The sequence below is a fragment of the Trachurus japonicus genome, chromosome 17, assembly GCF_045865225.1.
Source record: "Trachurus japonicus isolate A0001 chromosome 17, Traja_1.0".
In the NCBI taxonomy this organism is placed as follows: Eukaryota; Metazoa; Chordata; class Actinopteri; order Carangiformes; family Carangidae; genus Trachurus; species Trachurus japonicus.
Genome location: NC_140923.1, coordinates 13832430 through 13851463, shown reverse-complemented (window position 1 = coordinate 13851463; position 19034 = coordinate 13832430). Strand labels below are relative to the sequence as shown.

Below are 19034 nucleotides of genomic sequence, written 5' to 3'. Positions count from 1 at the left end.
TTTATGGTCGTTGTCCTGCTGGTTTTGCACCATAGACACCATAGTCTGTATATAAAAGAGGTTTGCACTGCACATTTATCATAACAGCATCTAACGTGGCCATCTAGTGGTCACATGACGACGCACAGATCATTATCACCACCACACCGCACCGCAGGCTGCCGGCAGGGGGCGCTGGGTTAATACCGGTTGGTTGGGTTGACCTGTCCTCGTGGGCGTGTCCGTTTAACGAGGACAATGTGGGGGCCGTTTTTTTTTTTTTTTTTTGGGAGTAGTAGGCGGAGGGAGGGGCGGGGTTAACAACAGTGCGGGGACAGCAGCTCTGCGAGGGTTTGCCAAAGCAGGCGCTTACAGGTGTCCGGTCCTTTTTTACACCGCGGACGAGCCCCCGCGACGCGTCGGGATTCCTGCTGCCCGGTGTCACACACACAGAGAGACACACTACACACACACACACACACACACGCCGGTGTTGAGGAAGTGTCTGCCCCCGCTCGTGCGCCTCAGGTAAAGTGTGTTGCCTTGTTTCTGCTGCGTGCGGAGTTCAACTCCAACACACAGAAACAGTGTGCGTAAAAAGTAGTGTGTTTTCTGCACAGTTCGGCTTGAGTTACCTCCAGTCAGAGCTTAATAACATCTGGCAGAGTCGTTTCTACAATGTGACACAATGTGTTTTCACTCTGAACGTTTATTCATGTCTTTGTTTCATTTTTCATTTGTATCTGTGTGTGTGTGTGTCTGTGTGCAAACCAACCGGGCTTCCCCCCCGCCTCGACGCAACTGTCTGTGACCTGCCAACTCGTGAAATGTGAAATGGTGAGTACTTTACTACCTTTACAGAGCGCTCATTGACAAAAGGGGGAAGTAAGACACATGAAACTTAACACACAATAGACTTGAACACATGTCATGTGACAGATATGAAGAGATGTCAGGTTTTTACTGGACTAACTCAGGCTGCAGGAGGTCAAACACAAAGCCAAGAGGTCACTAAAGGTTACAGTAGGAGGAGGTAGGGGTGATCACAGCTCTGTGTGGTGTAGAAGCAGAACTTCTTATTTCCTTTCACATGTCTGGTGTCTGAGCCGCAATATTTTCTGTGTCACACTTTGCTCTGAGGCCTCTGAACGTGCTGACTGTCCTCTCTCTGTCATACTCCTGACATACAGTACCCTCAGACCTCCTCATCAGCATTTTCCTCTGGCTGTGTCTTCACTCGGTTCTTCTCATAACCGCTGAGCCAGCAGCAGCACAGCTTGTTTTCCCTGACACACACACAGACACACACCTGATCAAAAGTTTTTTTAGTTTTTTTTTTTTGCTTGGGCACAGACAGGCAGTTCGGAAATGGGAAGTTCTCGCAGCATGTGTTTCCGTTTAGGTTCTCCCCAGAATAGAAACGTGAATGAATCAAAGAAGGAAGAGCTCTTTGTTGTTGTTCCACTCTCTTTCATGGACCCTGAAGTGCACATTTAAGACTTAATGAGATTCAATTTTTTCTCATATGGCTGTAAATGTAGTGTGTCAGACATATTCTTCTAAGATGGACTATAGCCGTAGTTTTACCTGGTTTATGGGGGTGAATGATGAAGGTGAACGTACAAGACCGGGGAGATAAGGGCCGGGCAAAGTCTGTTGGTTACTGGTCATGTTCATTGGCCGATGGTGACGTGTACAGTCCCGCACGTTTTCCCTGAGCTTGTTCGTTCATTCATTCATTCATTCATTCATTCATTCACAATCGGAAGTTCTTCTGATCAGGGAGTTTTGCTGAGATATGCCACACCGGTGCATGTGTAGGGGAGACAGATAAGTGTTATGTCATCATCCCATAGCTGGCTTATGTAATTCACCGTTGCCTGTTGCCTGTTGGGAGCCGAGACCAGACCAGAGGCTGCGGATTCCCAGAAAGCAAAGTGTCGGATTACTCCTTGCAGACGAACTGCAGTGTAGTTAAAAAGAAATCAAAGCCACAGAATAAACAAAGAAAGCTGGTGTGCTGCTTTCTGCAGCAATACATCCGACACCTGAACTTAAATCCTGAATGACTGATTGTTTTGTGCAGTAAAACAGCTCACCACACTGACTTATCATCACCTCTCAAGTTGATATAACAGTTGCTTATTTACACATCCAACAGTTATGTATCAAAATTGTCAATCACTCACTCGGAGTTGAGTTTCGTGGCCTCGGAGGGGAAAACGTCTGGCTCTTTAGCTGCTAAATGCCTGTTACTATCTGTGAGTAAGTGCCATTTGCAGGTCGCTGCTGAACCAGTGCAGCGAAGTAAAAAAAAAAGAAAAGAAAAAAGAAGCCAAACATGAATCATGTCCGATCCTTTCACTCATAGTCAGAAGCTGAGCAAGGGGGGGAGAAAAGGAAAAAATGTTCAGCACCGTCTAAAGCGGAATTCCATTCAGGAAACTCGGGCATCATTTCCAAACAAGAGGTTTCCAAGATGATGTCTCACAGCACATAAACCAGAAAGCTGCTGCTCGAATGTCATAAAAAACACGACTTAAAACTCAATAAGGGGAAGCTGCACTTCCAGAGGAGCTAGTAAACATTGTCTGTACAGTACAGTGTGTGTGTGTGTGTGTGTGCTGTAAAATATGAGAGGGAAAGTGTATTTAAATTTTGTGGGTGACCTTGTTTCTTTGCCTGGTTTTTCCAAGCGAGGCCACTGGAGCACAGGAAGGTTGTAATTATGGGCGAGCAGAAGGGGAATTTCCAAATTCAGACATTGACTGGAATGCAGCGTTATGTACGAAAAACTGTAAGTCTCATCAGGTGTAGGAGTCTGGACGAGGTGGTTTAGGCATCTGCTCGTCTTGTGACCTCCAGTGACCTTTGCTCTGGGGGAGAAAACGGATCTACCGCGAGAAATCATCCTTGTGTGTATGCGTTATTTGTTTTTTTTTACATTCCTCGATGACGTAACAAGACTAAATCTTAATTTCTAAGTCATTCTCGCTCACAACTGTTGCTTCTGCCCCTGCTGCAGACATGTGAGGGACTCTCCCCTCTGTTCGGTGTGATAAAGACTATTATCTCCCACTGTTCAATCTCAGGAATTCAAATCAATGTTTAGTTCATCATCAACAGCACTGCATAGCGACTGTGCTGCAGGAGGGCGAGGTGGAGCGTATGCGACCGAAATAAGAGGTTAAAGGTTAAAAAAGTCTGCAGATCTCTCTCGGCCTTTATCGTGATTCAGTGATAAGGCATGCAAAGGTTGGAGTAAAGTAATATCTGTGGACATACTTTGAAATAAAAATGGCTGAGCCAAGTGTTTGAGTTATTACATTACACCCACAGATTTCCCACAGACTGTCGGCAAGAGGGAGGAATAAAATATTACTTTTTTAACCGCTCAGTTAAGAAGATTCGGCTCCAAAGTTTCCTCAAACTTAGTATTTTCTTCAAATTATTTTTTACATTTGAATCACATTTAATTAATTTCATAGGAAACAACATTATTTTGCATCATGTTAAACAGAATATTTAGCATTTTGTCCATAAAATGTTCCAAAAAATTCCCAATATCCTAAGTAAACGTATTCAAATATGTTGTTTTATCTATCGATCTATTACCATACAACAAATAAAAGCATCAAATCCCCTGATCCAAGAAAGTGAACTTTGCCTTTTCTTCTTGAAAAGTAAAATAAATATATTGATTATCATAATAGTCACTGGTTAGTTTTCTCCTACTTGTCTTCTTTAACCAGCTCTAAGATCAGTAGCTACAACAACAGTTTTTATTAACAGTACTGTGTTATTCCACTTCCTGTGAGACGACCTAGGCTACACACTTCCATCCTAATAACTGCAACTAATTAGTTTAGTTTGATTTGATTAAACAGAGGAAATTAGTCCAAAATTGATCAAAAATAATTGCAGATCCATAATTTGCTGCTAGAATCATCTGCTCTTCTTTGTCATGTTGGTTCATAAGTTGAACAGCTTGAGCCTCAGGTTTTTGCGATGCACATTTGAGTTTTGACCTTTCCCACACTCAGCAGTTGAACTAATAATCGCCACGTGATTGTAGGGTTAATCAATAATACAGATGATTGGCAGCTGCCTCCACAGTGAGACTTTCTGAACAGGAAATCATTTGAATACACACAACAACAACGACCTTCAACATTTAGGAGCTTCGGCCTGAGGCCTCAACAGATTTTTTTGTGTTACTCTATGGTTGAGTCGGTTGACGCGAGCCGAAGCCGACACGTGAGCGGTGCTGCTGCTTGTGATCACCAAAGCCTTCGGGGGCTGGAGGAGATAACACGTATGACTCAATCTTGTTGAGTGGAAGAGATAAGCTTGTTGGGAGCCTTGTTATCTCCCAGCGATTCCTGATCACTTGAGAGCGGTGTGTGGGGCTGCCTTTGCCTTATAAAGCTGCTGCTGCTGCTGCTGCTGCTGCTGCTGCGGCTCCTGATGGGATGGCACCTTGACGGTCACATGGTATATTTATAGTGGAGAGTCCGGGGTTAGTCTCACACTGCGTGGGCTCCATCTGAAGTCCTCTTCTTCAAATGCAACCATTGTGTCGCAGGAGCGTTTGGTGTCGCTGCCAAATACCGTGTTGTGCTGCTTCCAGTTTATTCCCTCAGTGTGTTGTTGCTGCGATGGCTCAGACACTTAACTGTCCTCGAAATACCATGTGTCCCCTCGCATTTTGATTGTTACTAAGACGTGCATACAGCAGATATATCTGGATTATCTTTTACTGTCTCTTTGTCTTGTGTTAAGATGCATTCTGCAGAGAAAGATACATGAAGTGAAATCGATGAGGTGCCGTCACTGCTCGGCCATCAGTCAGCTTTAATTGTTTTCCCTAAGCTGAAATATTGATATCCAAAGAAAACTGTAAAAAAAAAAGGGAAGAGTGACTCTAAACGCTGCTGCGGTGTTTTCTTTTCAACCACATGTTCCTTGTCTCTCAAGAAGAAGAAAAAAATAGTCCTCGTCTGCAGTAACTTAAAGGACACGGTCATTAGCCTGTCACTTTCCAAAGGTTAGGAATTACAAATGGCATTTATGAGTCTTGAAGATAAGATGTGCTTCAAAAAAAAAAAAAAGATGGGAGTGGTTCTCATCACTCTGATACAAAGGTTTTCTTACAGTGAGATGAAAGTTGTGCACAGAAGGTAGCGGTGCCGGTTCGGCCCAGTTTGGAGTGTCAGAATCAGACAGTAATTTGGTTTGTATGCTCGCTGACCTGCAGCGCCTCTGGGAGTGAAGGTATTCACAGCTGAGTGGAGCTGGATAGCAGAGGGAGGAATAGTGGCTTTGGTTCCTCACAGAGAGAGGGAGAGGTGAAGAACAGAATTACAGAATAAGAGCCCCATGCTCTGCGATAAGCTCGCAGTAATAACCATAAAGACTCAATTGTTTTAGATTAAAAACCTGAAAGTGCTTCAACTGGAAATCATTTTATGTAAATGAGCATAAAATGCAGCGCAGTGGTGTAAACTCTGTGATTATGTATGTGTGTGTGGGAAAGCCTGGAGACAAAATGAAAATATGAGTCTGTTTTTTTTATATCAGCAATTACTCCCCCCCTTCAGACCCAGGGGAAAGCAGAGGCTGCTGCTGGTCAAGACTTGTTTTTTTTTGGTTAATTGGATCACATGGGTGGTTTGCCATGTATTGTAAGGGACATGCTGCAATGTAATTATGTATTGATGAAGTGCCAGCTTGCTTGTTCTGACTGCAGCCCTGTAAATTGGATTGCTCTGATGAGGTACATAAGGTTACCGGTTTTAGAGACTTGGCAAATCCACATATTCATACACACTTACCAGGTTTAGCTGTTTACAACCCCCGACTTGTTTTTTTTTTCACAACTGTCAGCAGCAGCATGATAATCTTTTTAAATAAATACTATTTCTGAAATGAATTCATCGAATTAAAAGTAAATCAGTCCTACCTGTGCAAAGTTTTAAAATCAATCACAGTAGTTCATGCTGTGTGTGTGAGAAGCAGAACGCCACCTTATGTTCCCAATTTATGCTAATGCTTGTGAAAATTATGGGTAAAAGGCGTTTGGATTGAAGGTTAATGAAGTTCAAGGTTAAGGCGCCGCAGCAGATGAGCTACACAGGAAGTAAGAGTCCGTGCACAGCAGAAAAAAAGTGAAGACTTAAGCAGCCACATAAGCTAAGTAGAGTCCAGAGATCACATGTTGTTTGTCTCGGGTGGTTTTAATCATTCTGCCGAGTCGACCAACTGCTGCTCTGGACGCTGTGAGGAGTCATACGTCTGCACTCACACTTATCTTTAAAACTCGTAGTCAGTAGAAACTCAGGTTATACAGCATTAGTAATACTTAACTGAACTCCCACTTGGTCATCTGTAAGTCAAGCCCAGTGGGAGACGATGTGGCCTAAATGTTACCTGCTGGGAATAAAATATTATATATATTCATAAAAACAGGTTGTTTAATACCTTTTTACCTTTTTTAGTTTGTTGTTAGTTCAGGGTTCTTACGGATCCTTAAAAAGTCTTAAAAGGCATTGAATTCATTAATCTAAAAACAGGCCTTAAAGCAGATATCAGTGGCACGGCCGTTTCGGCTAATGCTGTGTTCAAGGCAGGCTTTTGAAACCGTAAGTTACAGCTTCAAGTCACAACTACGACTTGGTAGCGTTCCAGGTAACCCGTAGCTCGTGTTTTTACCGTCCTGTTGTCTGTGAAAGTTCCCTATAACGGCCACTCGTAACTTCCGACCCGTGAACTCGTACCAGATCGAACTGGTATGACTTCACAGGAAGGAAAAACACAAAGTACGAGTTTCCTTGAACGCACCATGAGTTAGCAGCCCCCGCCCTTGTCAGGCATCAATTGGTCCTCGTGCTACGTCACCACATTCACGCGCATCCCTTGGCTGCACACACAGCCCTTCATGCCGTTCTCTCCCCTCATTGGATAACACTTGTATCCCACAAGGAAAATTTTCTCCTCGGGTTACAGCAGAGCAGAGTGACGGAGAGACTCGTGTTTAGGCTGAAATACTTCATTTGAGTGATTGCTGACGGAAAATAGGACTATTTAGGACTTATATTAACAAAAACATTCCACTGATATCTGCTTTAATTGGCATTAAAATGTCTTAAATCAATTTTTCCAAAGTCTTAAAAATGTTAACACATGGTAAGTGGTATTTTATGGTTGTAATTAGTCTCAAATCTCAAAATAATTGGTAACATTTCGACATAGAGAAGTTAGTGGCGGCCGTCAATGCTAACTTTCTCACCGCCACCAGCTCCCGAGTCAGTGTTTTTTTTTTTCCCGGACTTTTTATGCATTTATTTTGAAAGGACAGCTGGAAAGAGACACAATCCAATGTTCATGTAGCAGTCACTTTACCTTGGATCACATAGGAAAGTGGGTAAAATTGTCCCTAACCCTATGTAATTGATGTGGGGTTTTTCTTTTTTTTCTGCATTTGTGTTTATCATGAAGTCAAGTCAGTCAGTAAATTTAATTTCAAGTGGCTTTAAAAAAGTCTTAAATTTAACTTGGCTTAAGCTGTAGGAACCCTGTAGTTATTCACTTCCATATTTCACTAGTTATGTTGAAATACAAAGTGGAGGAGTGACGTGTTTTAATTCCTTTTCTGAACTACATGATGACTCAAAATAAGAATTGAAAGTGTAACCTCAGCTTACTTTTCATGCAGTCTCCCCCTGTGATAATGAATCATATGTTTTAGTAACATGAAGTCAAATGCGTCTTGGTTTGTGTGGCAAAACCAAAAACAGTAGAACTAAGTTGAGATAATTTTCTCATGAAACCTAAAAAACACGAGTGAATATTAGACCTATAAATGTAACAGGTGAACAATAAAGACTCTCAGCAGAAGCCCGTGTTGTTCTGTTTTTAGCCCGTAAACGCAATTGAAAACCTGAAAGGCTTAAAAACTCATGTGCTTTTTTTTTTTATTTATAACACAATGATGGCTTTAACAATCCAAATACATGCTGCAAAATGAGCCTCTTAGCTCAGAGCTTGTTTGTGCGTCTTTCGCCCCTCTAGTGGCCAGGTCTGACTTCCTGCAGCTTTAAAGGGAAAAAAATCCACCTTAAGGTTAAGGACATCCACGTGTCCATGAAGTTTGTCATGGTTTGAAAGAACCTGTATCTGCAACCAGTTTAAAATCTTCACAGTACAAGTGCACCACCGACCCTCTTCACCTCTTTGGAGTTAGATCTTATCCTCAGATGGAGGATAAAGGTTGATGGTATCAAATGCACTCGACTCTGTCAGATTGGTGAGGCAGGCCTGGAGGTTCATGCTGCTTTTTAGTCATGTGCTTTGGTTTTCCTGCCTCACACTGTTGCATTCAGTTTATATTAAAATCAGGAACAGCACATTAAAGCTCCCTGAAACGTGCATTTTAAAGGGACTACGAGGAGTTTCGGAAAGTGAAGTGTTTTCACACTACATTTCCCAATTCCTGGACCGGCGCGAGACGGATGAAAGCGAAAGCATTTGCCAAGAATGTTTTCATTAATCAAGAATGAAAGTCGGAGGTTCGAAGACGATCAGATACCGTCGTATAGTTCCGACCATAAACGATGCCAACTAGCGATCCGGCGGCGTTATTCCCATGACCCGCCGGGCAGCGTCCGGGAAACCGAAACTAGGAAATGCTAGGTGAGCTGACCACTAAATAATAATATCAAAATAACTATAAAGATAAAAACGATATATTTATTGAAAATGGACCCATTAACAAGTGTGTAGCGTAGATTCGTCCACATTAATATGAGACTTTTTCACAACCATAAGCAAACTCCTAGGGGCTCTTTAAAGCTCCCTGAAACGTGCTTTTAAGATGAAACTGTCCCGATGTGCAGTCTACTGTAGTCTGCAGGGGGTCAAAACAGTGCAAATATTTTGCTCATCATAACAATGCATACATTTATAGACTGATGCTTCCTCTGCAGACGGTCTACTATGTAAACCCCCTGACTTCTAATTTAGGATTGTTTACTGCATTACAGGAGCGTAGTCACCGCCCACTGGCCAGACAGAGCCCTGATGAGCAATGTCTGAGACGATCAGTCGGACGATGACTCCACTGTGCCAGACTCCACCTGCTCTAAATGTAGATTACTATTGTTTGGCTGAGCAGAGGGAACAGACATCCCAGTTACTCGTTGCTGCTTCTCTCTGTAGCATTTCTTCTCACTGAGCCTCCTCCTCCTTGTCATGACGTATGTGGTTGACGATTACAATAATAGTTATGCTTTAAAAAACAAGAAATGAAGGAGGAAGTGAAAGATAAATCTGGAGAAATGAAAGAATATACAGTCGCATTACAAAGCTACACAGCAGTGAATCATTAATAATGTTAGCAACTGCGGAAATGCTGCACATCCTTGGAGGTTTTTTTATGGTTTTTCATGGTTAATGGTGGTTTCACATTAAGGCCAAAGTTGACGGCTCGGTAAGTTATCACAGTGCAGGAGATCACGACGTAGAAAGTGTCCTTTTAACGGCCTCCCTCAGCTTTTATTTCTCCTCCCAGCGCTGAAGGTTACAGGAATATTCTGTTACATCTATTGTCAGCCCACTGTAGCTCCAACAAACACCCTCGCTCCTTATTGCTGGTTGTGCATGTGTGTGAGGTTGGTGTGTAGGAATTTAAACTTGCACATAAAGCCACCGAATCGCCATTTATTCTAATGTGAATTACACGTCTTCCATGTAAAACATTCATTGTTGTTGTCATTGAGCTTGTTTTACGAGCTGCGCTACAATTAGCTAACGGCTGAATGAGAAGCCAGCTGTCTGGCTGCCGTACATAAGAGCTGCACTGTGTGTGTGTGTTACTGTGTGTGTGCGTGTGTGTGTATGTGTGTGTTATTATATTTACCCTCCACTGTCTGCAAAGCATGCCCGCCATGTCTCCGTCACTATTTAGGGAATCCGTGTGCAACTGCAGCAGGGAATTCTCTGAACATGTAATGTGCATAGCTGTGTGTTTTGGTTGTTTTGTTTCTGTATGTTTGCGTAGTGTACGGTAAAGTGCTGGCGTGTGGTGTACGACACAGAGCATGAGAGCAATTAGATGAAATAAAAGTCAAATGGGTGACCGAGTTGGGTCAAGTTCCCACTGGGAGGAGGCAAAACCCTCAAATCCCCAGAGGGAACACAACCCAGACAGTAATTAAAAACTTGTATCTGTGCACATACTATACATACTGTATAAGTGCCTATAGGAGGACGACAAATGTTTGTGTGTGCGTGTGTGTGTGAGCCATTTTTAATATGTCCTGGATTATGTTTTCCAATATGGAAGCATATCATAAAGTACTCTCAGGAAGTCTGGTTGAAATTCGGCTGTTTTGCATTCAGGACAGCGATGGAAGAAGTTCGTATTATTGTGATCTTTTAGTGAAGCAGAAGTAGCAACATGACGATGCAGAATAACAAAGTAAAAGCTCTTTATCTCAGAAGCATCAGGAGCAACATGCACTGAATGAATGAGAAGTAAAAGTGCTCATTACAGAGCATAATGGCTCGTGACAGTGTTGGATTACATCACTGGATTGTTGTTATTGTCACTTTAACACATGTTTAGACTGTGATCAGGCTAATTTTAACTATACTAAATATACGACATTGCATCATATTTTGCTTTATGTTGTTACAAACTATATTTTGTAGTATTGTTTTTGATCCAACAGTGATGTCTCTAAACCTGACATAATCTTTAAATTAGAGAGACAGTTACCACTTGAACGACACCATCATGTTTTTATTTGAGCCTGTTATCTTTAATCCTAATGCAGTGAAGCCTTTTGGGGTTTTCTTGACAATATTTGTCACTGTTAATGGTTGGTTAATGTGCAATTAAGTTACAAAACAAACATATTTTGAACACTAATAACCCTAAATGTGCAATCAATTTCTGATTAATCACGATTATCTACAGACACCAATTACAATTTGCATATTTGAATCAATTAACTACCTTGTACAAAGCCAATGAAATGCAATTAGTGTCTAACCAGAAGTGCAAAAATAGTTTTTTTTACAGATAAGTGCAGGTTAAAAAAAAAACTAGCTATGACAGCACAAGTGATGCTCTATCTTACAGTGATGGACAGTGTATAACTACAATACACAAAAAGTAAATAGTTTGAATACATACTAAAGTTAAAGCAGAAGTAAGCGATCCGGTCGTTTTGGCTAATGCTGCGTTCCAGGCAGGCTTTTGAAACCGTAAATTACAGCTTCAAGTCACGACTTACGACTTTGTAGCGTTCCAGGCAACCCGTAACTCGTGTTTTTCCGACCTGTTGCCTGTGAAAGTCACTATAACGGCCACTCGTGTTTTTCCGACCCGTGAACTCGTACCAGATCGAACTGGTACGACTTCACAGGTCGGAAAAACACGAGTCACAGGTTGCCTTGAACGCACCATAACTTCTTATCAGCCGATGGAGTCAGCAGCCCCCGCCCTCGTCATGGATCTATTGGTCCTCGTCCCTACGTCACCACATTCAGGCGCATCCCTTGGCTGCACACACAGAGAGGACTGCCCCTTCATGCCGTTCTCTCCTCATCTATCCTCATTGGATAAAACTTGTAGGATACGAGAAAAGTTTTCTCCTCGGCTTACAGCAGAGCAGAGTGACTGACAGACCCGTGTTTCAGACCAAACACTCTATATAAGTGATTGCTGTCGGAAGATATAACTATTTAAGACTTATATTAACACAAAAATATCGCTTACTTCTGCTTTAACAGTTATACATAAGGTGAAGTGGGCTGAACACAGCTCCATGCATGATGCTGATTAATCAAAGTACACCTAGCCTACTGTATAAGTTTGTCTCCTATGTTAAACTTAGTCGCAGAATTGAGGTAAATGTAGCCTACTTAGTTACATTCCTCCGCTGATTCTCTTTTCATTTAATCACATTTCTCTCACACAGACTTCAGTCGCGGTGGCTTTTCTCAGTACAACAACAAACCTTGTGTCACTAATTGCCATGCTGTGTGTGTGTGCGCGCGCGCTTGTGCTTGTGTATTTGTGTATTTGTGTGTGTGTGTGTGTGTGTGTGTGTGTGTGTGTGTGTGTGTGTGTGTGTGTGTGTGTGTGATGGGGTAAGGGGAGGGTGCGCTGTTAAAATAATGCCCCGGCTGTCCCTGATATCCCACAATCCTGCTCTCAGCTGCATAGTGGAGTTAGCTAGGCTGGTGGAGAGGGGAACTGCAGCAGCAGCTCAGCAGCAGCAGCAGCAGCAGCAGCAGCAGAGTGGAGGAGCACCGCTGTCAGGAAACACAAGAAGCCCACCACGAATGCGAGTCGTAGGCTACAGGCAGCTGAACGAGGACGGTTCATACCTGGTAAAAAAAAATAACAAAACCAAAACCCCTCTTTTCTCTGTTTATTGAGCGCTCAGGAAGATGCACTCGGCTCTGTTTGTGTTGTGTTGTGTTGTGTTGTGTTGTCCTCCCTCTCTGTCTCGTGTCTTCTCTCTCTGTTTTTTTGACATACTCGCCTCCTCGGACTACAACACCCGCGGCTCCATGACAGATAATTAACACATTTGGAAATGTATTTTAAATGGAGCTAACACACTAATAATGTTGCAGCCGCTCGTTGGGGAGGGAAAAGTCGGGTGGACGTACGTGGCTAACCGTGTTGAACCCCCTGTGTTGTAGCGTTGTGTATACTGTAGGTTAATGTTGTTTTTGCTGAATGAGCTTCCTGCAGCGGTGGATGTGGATGTGGAGGAGGTGTTGGTGGGGTTTGTCCTGCAGCTACAACAAGCCAAAAGGTTGGACACAAATATTTCAAAGGAACTCACTCCCCAGCTTTCTCGGTACAGGGAGCTAACATGCTCCGGCTTCGAGGCAGAAAGTGGGTGAAATAGAAAAGCGGCGCTGTTATAGCTGAATCCAGCTGCGGTGAAGGGCAGCGCTGAGTCACCGGTGTTCGTGGAGCGATCGGCGGATTAGAAATCGTTACATTGTCGCCTCCGTCTTGAGACGACATACTTTTTGGTGTTTTTGATCTGCAGTGCGGTGGGCGTGGTTTACAGGCAGCTGGATGACACGGATCTGGATCTCCCTAGTTTTAGCATCATCCTCGCATCCCCATATAGGCAAAGGCAAGGCTCGGTATGCAATGCAATGCAATGCAATGGCCGGGGTCTGACTTGACAATTTAATTAAGATGCACAGTAAGCCGTTGGTGCAGCAGCAGCAGCAGACAGTGTGGTGGTGGTGGGCCTTCCCTTGCTCCATAGGTTTAGTGACTGAGTGGGGGGAGTGCAACCGGTACTTAATGTCAACTTGTTTAACCTCTCTATCTCATCGTTATACATAAAGACTGCTGACATCTTTAATATGCATTAGGGACCATCCATCAGCAGGACTTAATATCTTAAGGAAACGCCCTGAAATGTGTGATTAGTCCAGTGTAAACTTTGCAGAGACACAACTGGGTCATCAGGAGTCTCACACAGCAGCAACAGCTTCTTTATCTGCATAAGGTCAACCAGGGTGATGTAGGCTATGTGTATTTTTAGCTTAAAATGCTATAAAAAGGAAAACAAAACAGTGTATCATCCAAAACTGAACTAACACAGGCCCCAGTAGAAAACTATATCATGTGTTTAGAGTTCTCCAGCTTCTCCAATGGGAGCATTTGCTGCTTTTTAACTTCCTGTATCATTGTAAAACTGAATATTTTTTTGCTTGAATAAGATGTGCAACTTTATGGCATCAACTTAATGACCTTGGCGTATGAATGAGCTGTATTTTCCAGAGCGTACTTAAGGTCGAACTATTAGCTGAGAACATCTTCATCAGATTAATCGAAGATGAATAATCAGAGCCCTGATTGGAATAAGGGAAAACTAAAGAGTAGAGGTATCACAAAGACTCAAGTGGGTTTTTATAAAACCAAATAGCAACAACCTGTTTTGATTCGCTCTGTCCTACAGTATATTTTCACAATGCAATGTAACATCTACTAAGATATAACTGCTCTTTCCATGGACGAATAGTCTCCAACTGAAAATCACATAATCTAATTTAAGTGAATATATATATTTAATGAAATTATGGCTCAGGCTGAAGTATTTTCCAGTGATGCCGGCAAACCAGAAGGTTGGTTTTAAAGCTACAATATGCACAATGTGGAAATCTAGCTCAAAGGCAAAGCACTCTGCTGCTGCTGCTGCTCCCCCTCCACCCAGCCCTTCACCTACATCCACGCTGCATTCACTGTCCTAGTTAATGGAGGAAATTAAGAGCTTGCTTGCCATATGAGTCAGACATACTGTAGTCACTGTTTCCCTCCCTGCGGCTGACAGTGTTAGCTTAAAGCCTCACGGTGGTCGAGGGGGGTAGTCGTCGTCGACCAGAAGCTCCCGATCGCTCTGATTGGTCAGAAGAGGCGAGGCTCCCACAGACGTCACATTTAGATTTGTCTCTGATGAGCTTCCACTAAAACATATCACACATTTCTTTTGACCCTTGTTTTTCCGCTCGACAGCCGACGACGTTATTGCTAATGAAGTTACATCTGATTTGCTGATTACCTGTAGCTAATCTCATGAAATGCTTAATCCCCACTGGCCAGTCACAGTTTCTGTATAAGACGTTATTAGCTTCTCATCAAGCTCCCGAGATTTGGGTCTAATCTTTTCCATTAATAGGGGATTTTCCCCTTTGTCGAAGGAGCAGAGCAGTGCAGCAGGATTGAGCTCTCACAAACGCCACACAAACGTCTATATTAGGAGTCGCTTTTCTTTCCCAGCCACGTCGGTGTCATTTGAAGACACGCTGATAGTGTCGTACGCAGAGGCGATAGTAGTAAGTTCTCTGGTGTGCGTCTGCTGGATCCCTGAAGTGTCTCTCTGCTAGAGACAGTCATGCTAAGAATGTAAACGCAGCAGGCTGACAGGATTTATGGCCTCCTCAGCAAAAAAAAAAAAAAAGCTCTCAGCTCAGAGTCACCTTGGTGTGACCAGCCCTTCTTCCTCTCATTCTGCTGTTGCATGGTGGAGTGTGTCCAGTTCAGTTTGGTCCATTATGAAAATGAAAAAAAAAGTGAAATTGATATTAGTAGTGAACGAAACGCCTCAGTAATGGCAGGTTAAAGACTTTTTAGTTTCAGCTTTCAGTTTGTTATGAAACTGTTTACATAGAAATCTCATTTAGCTTAGTTTCCCAGTTCATTAGCGACACTGTGCTAACGCTAATGCACGCTACAGAGAGATATTACTGTTATTAAGTCCATTAGATGTCAACACTGTGGACAAAATAACCTAAAACACATGTCAGTGCTACAACTCTGAGTTCAACAACATCCTCCATAATGATCTGTTGAGTAGCAGCCCTGCATTAGTTCAAGCTTTGGTGTTTGTAATAAATTGTCAGCTGAGTGTTTATGCCACAAATGCCGCCAGTCATCGGCCCTGAGATGTTTTTTTTTTTTTGCAGAGTCACTGATGTAACAGTCCATGTTTAGTTTGTTTCTCCATCAGAGCTGGAGAACGTCATTGGCTAGAAAACAGACCCGAGTTGTTTGAATTCTTGACTCGTCCAGGACAGGACTCTCTGCTGCTGCTGCTGCGAAATGCGACATGTTGTTGAGAAACATTTTGCAGATGCCTCGTGTCACATTTTTAGATGTGGTGGACATTTGTTGCTGCTCCTTGTTGTTTACAAGGTGAGAGTGTCACCACCAGAGCCAGGTAAACAGTCAGAGTGGTTCCTCGTGCTGCTTGTTACACCAGTTTAGTTTGGGTGGACGGACAATCAGGTAAACACACGTACACACACTCACACTCACACACACACACACCAGTGTCGAAGCCATTCGTTCTGCCGTGGGGCGCAGTGTAGCTTCAGCTCTGTCCGTCCAGTCTTTCTTGTTTTTCAAAAGACTTTGGTTCTTTGGAGAAGCAGCGAGAAAACATGTTTGACAGAAGTGTTGAAAGTTTATGAAATCACAGGGCGGCAACTGAGGATTATTTTCAGTTTCAGTTTCATCTGGAGGTTTGTTTCAGTCATTTAGCTTATGGATATCACAATATTGTGATAAGTGGCTTCAGCTATTACGGATTATTTATCTAAAACCCCCAAAAGATAAATTCAACCATTATTCCACTTATTCCATATATAGCAGACATCCTTGCTTTGTTGAGCTGTTGTAACTGTTTCTGATTCATTGTTTTTTCAATTCGTCACTTCAGCTCTGAGAAATTTAGCATCAAATGTGTTTTTTTTTGTTATTGTGACAGTGCAGCTTCTAACTGGTGGTTTCCATTTATGGTGGCGCTCTGTGCATGCAGAGCAGAATATAATGTTGCATCTATTATAAGTCACTGCAGTTAACAGTTGTAAATGAGCGGCTTGATAAGACTGTAAACGTAGAATGAAAGTAAAAAATCAAGGATATATTATATATTTTTTCCCCCCCGAGAGGTCACGTCACAATAATGACGACACGTATCAATAATTGTGTTTGTTGTGCTGGAGTCAGGACAGATAAAAACACTTTGGGGGGGATCTGTGAAGCCCCCACACAGCGAGCGGAGGTGTCTGGGCTGAGTGGCCGGACCAGCTCCGTGGTATCCCGTTACAGTGGCTTGGGTCTTTCTGTGTGACAGCTGTCAGCCCTGCAGCCGTGCAGAAGACGAGGGTCGCATCATATACAGCTGGCTCGCCCAGGACGGGCCTCGACGTGTCAGAAAAACGCCAACCATTCCCCTCCATGTAACCTCCACAAGCCCCCGGGGAGGGTAATGGGTGGGGGGCAGGGGGACGGGCCCAGCTGTGGTGTACTCTGGCTAATAGCACTCGGCACAGATGGCAGGCCTCATCCTCCTCCTCCTGTGTGTGTGTGTGTGTGTGAGTGTGTGTGACTTTCCAACAGTGTGCCTTACAATCACAAATGGACCTTAAAATGGGAGATTTGCCTCCACGGGGGGCATCAGCAGAGCATTTAGTGTCAGTGATCAATTATGTAATGTAGCTACATACTGATAAGCCTCCGAGCTTTTAGCACGGACGTGAACCATCCGCACTGCGATGGGGTCGACGCTCTGCTGCTTCATGCCTGAATGTGATTTGTCTCCTGATTTAATTAGTAGGTTTTGCTTCTGGAGGGAGGCCAGTGGAGGGAGGGATGGAGGGATGGAGGGATGGATGGTGTCTACTTGTCTCTACTTAGACGCCACATTACTGAGAATATCTGCAAATAACAGAGGAACGCGTGCTGCTCCCCATCAGGCCACAGTTGACTTACAATCCGATCTCCTGGGTGGTAATGTGAGGAGCTGCCTTTTGATGACGTCGCCGACACCTGGTGCTCGCTGTTTGACGTTTCTTTCTTTCTTTCTTTCTTTCTTTCTTTCTTTCTTTCTTTCTTTCTTTCTTTCTTTCTTTCCGTCAGCTTTCTCTTCATCAGTCTGTTCAGTCATAGCTGCTCACTTCCTGCTCCCTTTTTTTTATTTTTTTATTCATTCCTCAGATTCACCGATGCAGGAAGCCATACGCATAACTTCATTAGAGATGAGGTTTGATTGAAGGATACCACTTTGGAGCCAAGAAAATAGCCAGATTCATTAAGCTCAGACGCTGATGAATCTCTTATTAAACTCACTCCTGTGTTTTTTTTTTTTATTAGCTGGAAACATGAAGGCAACAGCTTGACAGTTTTTTTTGTTGTTTTTTTTACATTTGGACATTAATAAGCCTGCTTGTTAAAAATTGTGTTTTTTCTGCCAACAAAAGATGATTAGACATGTGAGAGCTGCGTGGGTTTTTTTTTTTTTTTTGGCCTTTAGTTAATTACAAATGTTACAATTTGTACCGTTTTTATTATTATAATTATCACCGTGGGACTCGGCAGGATTGTGGATTTGATAAAAAAAACCTGTTCCTATTTCCTGAGGACTTTCCTGATAAAGGACGTTGCCAAACACCAACGTTTACGACTCCACGTGTAAAAGCCATCATGACCCCGGGACACTGAATGAATCCCTGTTACGTAAGACTAATCGGCAACGGAGCGGCAAAGCATTTATTTATTTGAAGGTATCACAGATGATTAGATTAAAAAGAAACGACTCCAGTGAAATCTCATACTCTACGCTCTACGATGCGATAAGGCTACGCTGGTGCAATCGTGAGCCGCCGCCTCCTCCTGTATATGAGGAGTAATCCAGGGCTGCTAAGTGAGTTGTGAATACAGCTTTCTGAATGCATAATGTATGTGCCAGTCCAATGGTGAGGGTCACACACAAGGCTACTGTGTGGGCTGTTGTGTGGGCCTGTGAAGAGTGCCTGTCACCAGTGACTGAACGTATTCTTCCTCCATTTCTATGGTGCTAAGATGTTCCTCTCTTCTTCTTCTTCTTCTTCTTCTTCCCCCTCCCTACTATAGTTCCTGTTTCATAGAGGGCGGCGGTGGTGGGGGGTGGTTAAAGAGAAGCAAAGGTTAGCTGTGCTGTGCTGTGCAGCCATTGTCTGTCAGCTGATCACTGAGCCACTCCTCAGCTTCCCCACACGGCGCAGGAAGAGTCACAAGAGACGTTTTGATCAGACTCTGGGTTGAACTGTGAACCGTGTTGGTTTTTCTTTTTTTTTAAAGCCAGGTTTGGACTTCAGATCTTGTGAACACATTACTTTATTCACACTGCTGCGACTCAGGCCTGTAATCTGGGTTTAGTCATCTTTATAGCCTTTTTTTTTTATTGCACTTAAAGTTAGTGGAGGTGAAGGTTCGACCGGCACGTCACGCTTCAAACCGACGCTCCTGTCCTGACCTGACGTCTTTGAACGTGAGATGCAGAGAGAGAGAGAGAAAAAAAACAACTTAAAAGACTTCCAACTGTTCAGTCCAGACTTTTAACATCACTCTGACCCATTTAAGGTTTATTTTTTTGTGACTTGGCAAAGCCTGATTTGACTTTTATGTTGTAATTCCTTTTTAAGTACTTCCATGTGAATTCAAACCCACTGCTCATTAGCAGAGATGAATT

At 43.1% G+C, this 19034-nt stretch overlaps 1 protein-coding gene across 16 annotated transcripts in view; it reads left to right on the top strand.

Annotated features, from left to right (window-relative positions):
* Positions 1–350: 350 nt before the first annotated feature.
* The window catches only part of LOC146970267 (band 4.1-like protein 3), a 58181-nt gene continuing 39497 nt past the window's right edge, over positions 351–19034 (top strand). For 15 of the 16 annotated variants that reach the window (XM_085803870.1, XM_085803885.1, XM_085803879.1 and 12 more), the window contains exon 1: positions 12128–12378. The gene's annotated coding sequence lies outside the window, so the exon portion shown is untranslated. Of the gene's footprint in view, positions 508–12127; positions 12379–19034 lie in introns of those variants that run through there. The other variant, XM_085803871.1, reaches the window with a different exon arrangement.